Raw genomic sequence first — 13,205 nt, 5'->3', positions numbered from 1 at the left:
ATTTAATGGTAAAACTTTTGTTTTTTTATTAACTTCCTATAACTTATGATTCCTTATCGCAGTTACACATTTTCTTAACGTTTTCACCTCAAATGAATTTACATTTTTAATCATTCAACCACACAGTAATACTGCTATACAAACATTGTTAACTATTCCATCTGTAGAGCCAACCACACCTAACCCTAATAGGCCAAAAAGGGATTCAAGTGCAAAGTGTCTGACTCCTCCTGATCAACCTATTCCATTAACTTCAAAGGATTCTATTCCTGTATGTTCTAAAAAAAGTAAAAAAAATAAAAATGCTTCAAAAGATGATGATTGGGAGTGCGGTGTTTGTAAAAAAAGTTACAACAGTGATGTAAAAAAAAAAAATGGAAAAAAATGGGTGCAGTGTTCCTATTGTTTAGTACCTTATCATGAGAGTTGTCAAACATATGAGGACATTGGTGAAGTATTTATGTGTGATACATGTTGTCAACAAGAATGTGATTTAGAAAAATAAGTTAATCAGATATAAGTATGGTTAATATTATAGTTATTATATTAAGAGTTTTTTGTAGGTCTGTTATTTTATTTTCTAAGCTACCTATGTTAAAAGTATATTTTTTTTATATATAAATATAAAGTAATGAAAGTATTATTATAATTTTGTTAACTTATAAGCCTGACTATATTTATATTTTATGAACTTAAAGTCTGATTGAATAGTTATGAATTCAAAACAAGTGTTGATATTTTTTGTTATATTATACCAGATGTTATACTTAATTAATATAGAAAAATTTAAATATTATTGTGTATTCACGAAATTACCTAACCACTATCACGAAATTAAATATCATATCACAAAATTACCTAACTTTTCTCAATGACTTTTGAGCTTTTATAAAAACTTATCAAAGGACTTAAAATCCCAAAACTGCATAGATTCTAGTAACTTTACTCTATGTACATCAAACAATTAAAGTAATTAAGTAAAATTACTGAAATTGACTTTGTAATTACACATCTAGTTAGTTTATCACGAACATACCTTCCTTTACCCTATATATATATATATATATATATATATATATATATATATATATATATATATATATATATATATATTTATATATATATATATATATATATATATATATATATATATATATATATATATATATATATATATATATATATATATATATATATATAATATATATATAAATATATATATAAATATATATATAATATATACATATATATTTATTAAATATATATATATATATACATTATATATATATATATATATAAATAAGTAAAAACACTGACATAATTTTCTTCAACAATTTGTATCACCATCAGATGAGCCTACCGATGACAAAACAAATTGTTGTAGAAAAGTAGATAAGTGTTTTTACTAATTTATTATTGCTCTGTTCTTTAAGAACATTAAGCACTCTATTTGTAGAATACACTAACATTATATTTATATATATATATATATATATATATATATATATATATATATATATATATATATATATATATATATATATATATATTAAAACAACTTTAAAAAGTATTCTATACAATAGAGTGCTCAATGTTCTTAAAAGAACAGAGCAATTATATATTAGTAGAAAATCACTTAACAAAATTTTTTTTCCATTTTACACTGTGTTTCATCAACAAAGAAAAAAACATTTCTGATGAATCTTTGTTGATGAAACACAGTGTAAAATGGAAAAAGAAAAAAAAATATTTGTTAAGTGATTTTCTACTAATATATATATATATATATATATATATATATATATATATATATATATATATATATATATATATATATATATATATATATATATATATATATATATATATATATATGTATGTATTTAACAGTTATTTAGTTTTGCTTTAGTCATCCGAAGCTGGTAGAAATATATTTTACTGGTTATATATTTTATCATGTCATGTATCTATTTCACAATCTACTTTTTATAATATTATTTTATAATATTATAATATTTATTTCTTTAGTTCTACCGCGTTCTTCTACCTTGCATCATTACTTTGGTTTAGTTTGCCAACTGATGAAGTATGGTTTAAATTTAGTAAATTATCAAGATTTGAAATTTACTTTATTGATCATATTCTAACAGTTTGTGACATGAAATCCAATTCAAAACAATTAAGATAAGAATAATTTTCTTTACGGGTAATATTTATAAAAGGTAAACTTTAATATTATTTCTATATGGTTTTAATACATTGCGTTTTTTTTTTTTTTTGTATTGTCAAGACACATTTTGTTTTTAAGCAATAAACATTAAATCTGCATTATCAATCAATGAAGTTGTGCTTCAATATCTGCCGGGTGAGGTCAAAATTTATCAAAATGTTGATCAAATTGATACTGAAGACCTTAATGAAAGAAATTATTTTCCTGTTGAGTTATGAAACAGCTTAACTCCTTCAGGTATGCCACCTCATTGTTTAAAATTGAAAATTGGCGTAGGTAGATCGCCTGATATAAATCGGCGGATCACGTTTTTTTTTTGTTTTTTTTTTGTAAAACAATCATTCAACTTTGAAGAGTTTGATTCAAACAATCAAAATGTTAGGCGGATCACTTGATATAATTGGCTAAACACGTTGTTTTTTGGTAGAACAATCATTAAAATTAAAGGAGTTTGATTCAAAAAATCAAAATATTAGGCTGATCACTTCATAAAATATGGCGGATCACTTGATATAATTTGGCGGATCATGTTGTTTTTTTGTAGAATAACCATTACCACTTATAGAGTTTGATTCAAACAATCAAAATATTAGGCGGATCACTTCATAAAATTTGGCGGATCACTTCATATAATTGGCGGATCACATTGTTTTTCGGTAGAATAATCATTAAACTTAAAGGAGTTTGATTCAAACAATCAAAATATTAGGCGGATCACTTGATATAAATTGGCGGATCACGTTGTTTTTCGGTACTACAATCATTAAAATTTATAGAGCTTGATTCAAATAATCAAAATATTAGGCGGATCTCTTAATACAAATTGGCGGATCACGTTGTTTTTTGTAGAACAACAATAAAAATTTATAGAGTTTGATTCAAACAATCAAAATATTATGCGGATCACTTCATAAAATTTGGCGGATCACTTGATATAAATTGGCGGATCATGTTGTTTTTTTGTAGAACAACCATTACCACTTATTGAGTTTGATTCAAATAATCAAAAGATTAGGCTGATCACTTCATAAACTATGGCGGATCACTTGATATAAATTTGCTGATGATATTGTTTTCTTGTAGAACAACCATTAAAATTTATAGAATTTGATTCAAACGTCTAAAATAATAGACGGATTGCTTCATAAAATTTGGCGGATCACTTGATTCATATTGGCGGATCACGTTGTTTTTTTGTAGAACAACCATAAAAATTTATAGAATTTTATTCAAACAATCATAATATTAGGTGGATCACTTCATAAAATTTGGCGGATCACTTGATATAATTGGCGGATCACGTTGTTTTTTGGTAGAACAATCATTAAAATTAAAGGAGTTTGATTCAAAAAATCAAAATATTAGGCTGATCACTTTATAAAATATGGCGGATCACTTGATATAAATTGGCGGATCATGTTGTTTTCTTGTAGAATAACCATTACCACTTATATAGTTTGATTCAAACAATCAAAATATTAGGCGGATCATTTCATAAAATTTGGCGGATCACTTGATATAATTGGCGGATCATGTTGTTTTTTTGTAGAATAACCATTACTGCTTATAGAGTTTGATTCAAATAATCAAAAGATTAGGCTGATCACTTCATAAAATATGACTGATCACTTGATATAAATTTGCTGATCATGTTGCTTTTTTGTAGAACAACCATTAAAATATATAGAATTTGATTCAATGGTCCAAAATAATAGACGGATCGCTTCATAAAATTTGGCGGATCACTTGATACATATTGGCGGATCACGTTGTTTTTTTTTAGAACAACCATTAAAATTAAAGGAGTTTGATTCAAAAAATCAAAATATTAGGCGGATCACTTCATAAAATATGGCGGATCACTTGATATAATTTGGCGGATCATGTTGTTTTTTTGTAGAATAACCATTACCACTTATAGAGTTTGATTCAAACAATCAAAATATTAGGCGGATCACTTCATAAAATTTGGCGGATCACTTGATATAATTGGCGGATCACATTGTTTTTCGGTAGAATAATCATTAAACTTAAAGGAGTTTGATTCAAACAATCAAAATATTAGGCTGATCACTTCATAAACTATGGCGGATCACTTGATATAATTTGGCGGATCATGTTGTTTTTTTGTAGAATAACCATTACCACTTATAGAGTTTGATTCAAACAATCAAAATATTAGGCGGATCACTTCATAAAATTTGGCGGATCACTTGATATAATTGGCGGATCACATTGTTTTTCGGTAGAATAATCATTAAACTTAAAGGAGTTTGATTCAAACAATCAAAATATTAGGCGGATCACTTGATATAAATTGGCGGATCACGTTGTTTTTCGGTACTACAATCATTAAAATTTATAGAGCTTGATTCAAATAATCAAAATATTAGGCGGATCTCTTAATACAAATTGGCGGATCACGTTGTTTTTTGTAGAACAACCATAAAAATTTATAGAGTTTGATTCAAACAATCAAAATATTATGCGGATCACTTCATAAAATTTGGCGGATCACTTGATATAAATTGGCGGATCATATTGTTTTTTTGTAGAACAACCATTACCACTTATAGAGTTTGATTCAAATAATCAAAAGATTAGGCTGATCACTTCATAAACTATGGCGGATCACTTGATATAAATTTGCTGATGATATTGTTTTCTTGTAGAACAACCATTAAAATTTATAGAATTTGATTCAAACGTCTAAAATAATAGACGGATTGCTTCATAAAATTTGGCGGATCACTTGATTCATATTGGCGGATCACGTTGTTTTTTTGTAGAACAACCATAAAAATTTATAGAATTTTATTCAAACAATCATAATATTAGGTGGATCACTTCATAAAATTTGGCGGATCACTTGATATAATTGGCGGATCACGTTGTTTTTTGGTAGAACAATCATTAAAATTAAAGGAGTTTGATTCAAAAAATCAAAATATTAGGCTGATCACTTTATAAAATATGGCGGATCACTTGATATAAATTGGCGGATCATGTTGTTTTCTTGTAGAATAACCATTACCACTTATATTGTTTGATTCAAACAATCAAAATATTAGGCGGATCATTTCATAAAATTTGGCGGATCACTTGATATAATTGGCGGATCATGTTGTTTTTTTGTAGAATAACCATTACTGCTTATAGAGTTTGATTCAAATAATCAAAAGATTAGGCTGATCACTTCATAAAATATGACGGATCACTTGATATAAATTTGCTGATCATGTTGCTTTTTTGTAGAACAACCATTAAAATATATAGAATTTGATTCAATGGTCCAAAATAATAGACGGATCGCTTCATAAAATTTGGCGGATCACTTGATACATATTGGCGGATCACGTTGTTTTTTTTTAGAACAACCATTAAAATTAAAGGAGTTTGATTCAAAAAATCAAAATATTAGGCTGATCACTTCATAAAATATGGCGGATCACTTGATATAATTTGGCGGATCATGTTGTTTTTTTGTAGAATAACCATTACCACTTATAGAGTTTGATTCAAACAATCAAAATATTAGGCGGATCACTTCATAAAATTTGGCGGATCACTTGATATAATTGGCGGATCACATTGTTTTTCGGTAGAATAATCATTAAACTTAAAGGAGTTTGATTCAAACAATCAAAATATTAGGCGGATCACTTGATATAAATTGGTGGATCACGTTGTTTTTCGGTACTACAATCATTAAAATTTATAGAGCTTGATTCAAATAATCAAAATATTAGGCGGATCTCTTAATACAAATTGGCGGATCACATTGTTTTTTGTAGAACAACCATAAAAATTTATAGAATTTGATTCAAACAATCAAAATATTATGCGGATCACTTCATAAAATTTGTCGGATCACTTAATACATATTGGCGGATCACGGTTTTTTTTTTTAGAACAACCATTAAAATTAAAGGAGTTTGATTCAAATAATCAAAATATTAGGCTGATCACTTCATAAAATTTGGCGGATCACTTGATATAATTGGCGGATCACGTTAGTTTTTTGTAGAACAATCATTAAAATTAAAGGAGTTTGATTCAAAAAATCAAATAATTAGGCTGATCACTTTATAAAATATGGCGGATCACTTGATATAAATTGGCGGATCATGTTGTTTTTTTGTAGAATAACCATTACCACTTATAGAGTTTGATTCAAATAATCAAAATATTAGGCGGATCATTTCATAAAATTTGGCGGATCACTTGATATAATTGGCGGATCATGTTGTTTTTTTGTAGAATAACCATTACTGCTTATAGAGTTTGATTCAAATAATCAAAAGATTAGGCTGATCACTTCATAAAATATGACGGATCACTTGATATAAATTTGCTGATCATGTTGCTTTTTTGTAGAACAACCATTAAAATATATAGAATTTGATTCAAAGGTCCAAAATAATAGACGGATCGCTTCATAAAATTTGGCGGATCACTTGATACATATTGGCGGATCGCGGTTTTTTTTTTTAGAACAACCATTAAAATTAAAGGAGTTTGATTCAAATAATCAAAATATTAGGCTGATCACTTCATAAAATATGGCGGATCACTTGATATAATTGGCGGATCACATTGTTTTTCGGTAGAATAATCATTAAACTTAAAGGAGTTTGATTCAAACAATCAAAATATTAGGCTGATCACTTCATAAACTATGGCGGATCACTTGATATAATTTGGCGGATCATGTTGTTTTTTTGTAGAATAACCATTACCACTTATAGAGTTTGATTCAAACAATCAAAATATTAGGCGGATCACTTCATAAAATTTGGCGGATCACTTGATATAATTGGCGGATCACATTGTTTTTCGGTAGAATAATCATTAAACTTGAAGGAGTTTGATTCAAACAATCAAAATATTAGGCGGATCACTTGATATAAATTGGCGGATCACGTTGTTTTTCGGTACTACAATCATTAAAATTTATAGAGCTTGATTCAAATAATCAAAATATTAGGCGGATCTCTTAATACAAATTGGCGGATCACATTGTTTTTTGTAGAACAACCATAAAAATTTATAGAATTTGATTCAAACAATCAAAATATTATGCGGATCACTTCATGAAATTTGTCGGATCACTTGATACATATTGGCGGATCACGGTTTTTTTTTTTAGAACAACCATTAAAATTAAAGGAGTTTGATTCAAATAATCAAAATATTAGGCTGATCACTTCATAAAATTTGGCGGATCACTTGATATAATTGGCGGATCACGTTAGTCTTTGGTAGAACAATCATTAAAATTAAAGGAGTTTGATTCAAAAAATCAAAATATTAGGCTGATCACTTTATAAAATATGGCGGATCACTTGATATAAATTGGCGGATCATGTTGTTTTTTTGTAGAATAACCATTACCACTTATAGAGTTTGATTCAAATAATCAAAATATTAGGCGGATCATTTCATAAAATTTGGCGGATCACTTGATATAATTGGCGGATCATGTTGTTTTTTTGTAGAATAACCATTACTGCTTATAGAGTTTGATTCAAATAATCAAAAGATTAGGCTGATCACTTCATAAAATATGACGGATCACTTGATATAAATTTGCTGATCATGTTGCTTTTTTGTAGAACAACCATTAAAATATATAGAATTTGATTCAAAGGTCCAAAATAATAGACGGATCGCTTCATAAAATTTGGCGGATCACTTGATACATATTGGCGGATCGCGGTTTTTTTTTTTAGAACAACCATTAAAATTAAAGGAGTTTGATTCAAATAATCAAAATATTAGGCTGATCACTTCATAAAATATGGCGGATCACTTGATATAATTGGCGGATCACATTGTTTTTCGGTAGAATAATCATTAAACTTAAAGGAGTTTGATTCAAACAATCAAAATATTAGGCTGATCACTTCATAAACTATGGCGGATCACTTGATATAATTTGGCGGATCATGTTGTTTTTTTGTAGAATAACCATTACCACTTATAGAGTTTGATTCAAACAATCAAAATATTAGGCGGATCACTTCATAAAATTTGGCGGATCACTTGATATAATTGGCGGATCACATTGTTTTTCGGTAGAATAATCATTAAACTTGAAGGAGTTTGATTCAAACAATCAAAATATTAGGCGGATCACTTGATATAAATTGGCGGATCACGTTGTTTTTCGGTACTACAATCATTAAAATTTATAGAGCTTGATTCAAATAATCAAAATATTAGGCGGATCTCTTAATACAAATTGGCGGATCACATTGTTTTTTGTAGAACAACCATAAAAATTTATAGAGTTTGATTCAAACAATCAAAATATTATGCGGATCACTTCATAAAATTTGTCGGATCACTTAATACATATTGGCGGATCACGGTTTTTTTTTTTAGAACAACCATTAAAATTAAAGGAGTTTGATTCAAATAATCAAAATATTAGGCTGATCACTTCATAAAATTTGGCGGATCACTTGATATAATTGGCGGATCACGTTAGTCTTTGGTAGAACAATCATTAAAATTAAAGGAGTTTGATTCAAAAAATCAAAATATTAGGCTGATCACTTTATAAAATATGGCGGATCACTTGATATAAATTGGCGGATCATGTTGTTTTTTTGTAGAATAACCATTACCACTTATAGAGTTTGATTCAAATAATCAAAATATTAGGCGGATCATTTCATAAAATTTGGCGGATCACTTGATATAATTGGCGGATCATGTTGTTTTTTTGAAGAATAACCATTACTGCTTATAGAGTTTGATTCAAATAATCAAAAGATTAGGCTGATCACTTCATAAAATATGACGGATCACTTGATATAAATTTGCTGATCATGTTGCTTTTTTGTAGAACAACCATTAAAATATATAGAATTTGATTCAAAGGTCCAAAATAATAGACGGATCGCTTCATAAAATTTGGCGGATCACTTGATACATATTGGCGGATCACGGTTTTTTTTTTTAGAACAACCATTAAAATTAAAGGAGTTTGATTCAAATAATCAAAATATTAGGCTGATCACTTCATAAAATATGGCGGATCACTTGATATAATTGGCGGATCACGTTAGTTTTTGGTAGAACAATCATTAAAATTAAAGGAGTTTGATTCAAAAAATCAAAATATTAGGCTGATCACTTTATAAAATATGGCGGATCACTTGATATAAATTGGCGGATCATGTTGTTTTTTTGTAGAATAACCATTACTGCTTATAGAGTTTGATTCAAATAATCAAAAGATTAGGATGATCACTTCATAAAATATGACGGATCACTTGATATAAATTTGCTGATCATGTTGCTTTTTTGTAGAACAACCATTAAAATATATAGAATTTGATTCAAAGGTCCAAAATAATAGACGGATCGCTTCATAAAATTTGGCGGATCACTTGATACATATTGGCGGATCACGTTGTTTTTTTTTAGAACAACCATTAAAATTAAAGGAGTTTGATTCAAAAAATCAAAATATTAGGCTGATCACTTCATAAAATATGGCGGATCACTTGATATAATTGGCGGATCACATTGTTTTTCGGTAGAATAATCATTAAACTTAAAGGAGTTTGATTCAAACAATCAAAATATTAGGCTGATCACTTCATAAACTATGGCGGATCACTTGATATAATTTGGCGGATCATGTTGTTTTTTTGTAGAATAACCATTACCACTTATAGAGTTTGATTCAAACAATCAAAATATTAGGCGGATAACTTCATAAAATTTGGCGGATCACTTTATATAATTGGCGGATCACATTGTTTTTCGGTAGAATAATCATTAAACTTAAAGGAGTTTGATTCAAACAATCAAAATATTAGGCGGATCACTTGATATAAATTGGCGGATCACGTTGTTTTTTGGTACTACAATCATTAAAATTTATAGAGCTTGATTCAAATAATCAAAATATTAGGCGGATCTCTTAATACAAATTGGCGGATCACGTTGTTTTTTGTAGAACAACCATGAAAATTTATAGAATTTGATTTAAACAATCAAAATATTATGCGGATCACTTCATAAAATTTGTCGGATCACTTGATACATATTGGTGGATCACGTTTTTTTTTTTTAGAACAACCATTAAAATTAAAGGAGTTTGATTCAAATAATCAAAATATTAGGCTGATCACTTCATAAAATTTGGCGGATCACTTGATATAATTGGCGGATCACGTTAGTTTTTTGTAGAACAATCATTAAAATTAAAGGAGTTTGATTCAAAAAATCAAATAATTAGGCTGATCACTTTATAAAATATGGCGGATCACTTGATATAAATTGGCGGATCATGTTGTTTTTTTGTAGAATAACCATTACCACTTATAGAGTTTGATTCAAATAATCAAAATATTAGGCGGATCATTTCATAAAATTTGGCGGATCACTTGATATAATTGGCGGATCATGTTGTTTTTTTGTAGAATAACCATTACTGCTTATAGAGTTTGATTCAAATAATCAAAAGATTAGGCTGATCACTTCATAAAATATGACGGATCACTTGATATAAATTTGCTGATCATGTTGCTTTTTTGTAGAACAACCATTAAAATATATAGAATTTGATTCAAAGGTCCAAAATAATAGACGGATCGCTTCATAAAATTTGGCGGATCACTTGATACATATTGGCGGATCACGTTGTTTTTTTTTAGAACAACCATTAAAATTAAAGGAGTTTGATTCAAAAAATCAAAATATTAGGCTGATCACTTCATAAAATATGGCGGATCACTTGATATAATTGGCGGATCACATTGTTTTTCGGTAGAATAATCATTAAACTTAAAGGAGTTTGATTCAAACAATCAAAATATTAGGCTGATCACTTCATAAACTATGGCGGATCACTTGATATAATTTGGCGGATCATGTTGTTTTTTTGTAGAATAACCATTACCACTTATAGAGTTTGATTCAAACAATCAAAATATTAGGCGGATCACTTCATAAAATTTGGCGGATCACTTGATATAATTGGCGGATCACATTGTTTTTCGGTAGAATAATCATTAAACTTAAAGGAGTTTGATTCAAACAATCAAAATATTAGGCGGATCACTTGATATAAATTGGCGGATCACGTTGTTTTTTGGTACTACAATCATTAAAATTTATAGAGTTTGATTCAAATAATCAAAATATTAGGCGGATCTCTTAATACAAATTGGCGGATCACGTTGTTTTTTGTAGAACAACCATAAAAATTTATAGAATTTGATTCAAACAATCAAAATATTATGCGGATCACTTCATAAAATTTGTCGGATCACTTGATACATATTGGCGGATCACGTTTTTTTTTTTTAGAACAACCATTAAAATTAAAGGAGTTTGATTCAAATAATCAAAATATTAGGCTGATCACTTCATAAAATTTGGCGGATCACTTGATATAATTTGCGGATCACGTTAGTTTTTGGTAGAACAATCATTAAAATTAAAGGAGTTTGATTCAAAAAATCAAATAATTAGGCTGATCACTTTATAAAATATGGCGGATCACTTGATATAAATTGGCGGATCATGTTGTTTTTTTGTAGAATAACCATTACCACTTATAGAGTTTGATTCAAATAATCAAAATATTAGGCGGATCATTTCATAAAATTTGGCGGATCACTTGATATAATTGGCGGATCATGTTGTTTTTTTGTAGAATAACCATTACTGCTTATAGAGTTTGATTCAAATAATCAAAAGATTAGGCTGATCACTTCATAAAATATGACGGATCACTTGATATAAATTTGCTGATCATGTTGCTTTTTTGTAGAACAACCATTAAAATATATAGAATTTGATTCAAAGGTCCAAAATAATAGACGGATCGCTTCATAAAATTTGGCGGATCACTTGATACATATTGGCGGATCACGTTGTTTTTTTTTAGAACAACCATTAAAATTAAAGGAGTTTGATTCAAAAAATCAAAATATTAGGCTGATCACTTCATAAAATATGGCGGATCACTTGATATAATTTTGCGGATCATGTTGTTTTTTTGTAGAATAACCATTACCACTTATAGAGTTTGATTCAAACAATCAAAATATTAGGCAGATCACTTCATAAAATTTGGCGGATCACTTGATATAATTGGCGGATCACATTGTTTTTCGGTAGAATAATCATTAAACTTAAAGGAGTTTGATTCAAACAATCAAAATATTAGGCGGATCACTTGATATAAATTGGCGGATCACGTTGTTTTTCGGTACTACAATCATTAAAATTTATAGAGCTTGATTCAAATAATCAAAATATTAGGCGGATCTCTTAATTCAAATTGGCGGATCACGTTGTTTTTTGTAGAACAACCATAAAAATTTATAGAATTTGATTCAAACAATCAAAATATTATGCGGATCACTTCATAAAATTTGGCGGATCACTTGATATAAATTGGCGGATCGTGTTGTTTTTTTGTAAAACAACCATTACCACTTATAGAGTTTGATTCAAATAATCAAAATATTAGACGGATCACTTCATAAAATTTGGCGGATCACTTCATATAATTGGCGGATCACGTTGTTTTTTGGTAGAACAATCATTAAAATTAAAGGAGTTTGATTCAAAAAATCAAAATATTAGGCTGATCACTTTATAAAATATGGCGGATCACTTGATATAAATTGGCGGATCATGTTGTTTTCTTGTAGAATAACCATTACCACTTATATAGTTTGATTCAAACAATCAAAATATTAGGCGGATCATTTCATAAAATTTGGCGGATCACTTGATATAATTGGCGGATCATGTTGTTTTTTTGTAGAATAACCATTACTGCTTATAGAGTTTGATTCAAATAATCAAAAGATTAGGCTGATCACTTCATAAAATATGACGGATCACTTGATATAAATTTGCTGATTATGTTGCTTTTTTGTAGAACAACCATTAAAATTTATAGAATTTGATTTAAAGGTCCAAAATAATAGACGTTGTT

Source organism: Hydra vulgaris, chromosome 02, assembly GCF_038396675.1.
Source record: "Hydra vulgaris chromosome 02, alternate assembly HydraT2T_AEP".
Classification (NCBI taxonomy): domain Eukaryota; kingdom Metazoa; phylum Cnidaria; class Hydrozoa; order Anthoathecata; family Hydridae; genus Hydra; species Hydra vulgaris.
Note: the sequence above shows the minus strand (reverse complement) of the source record.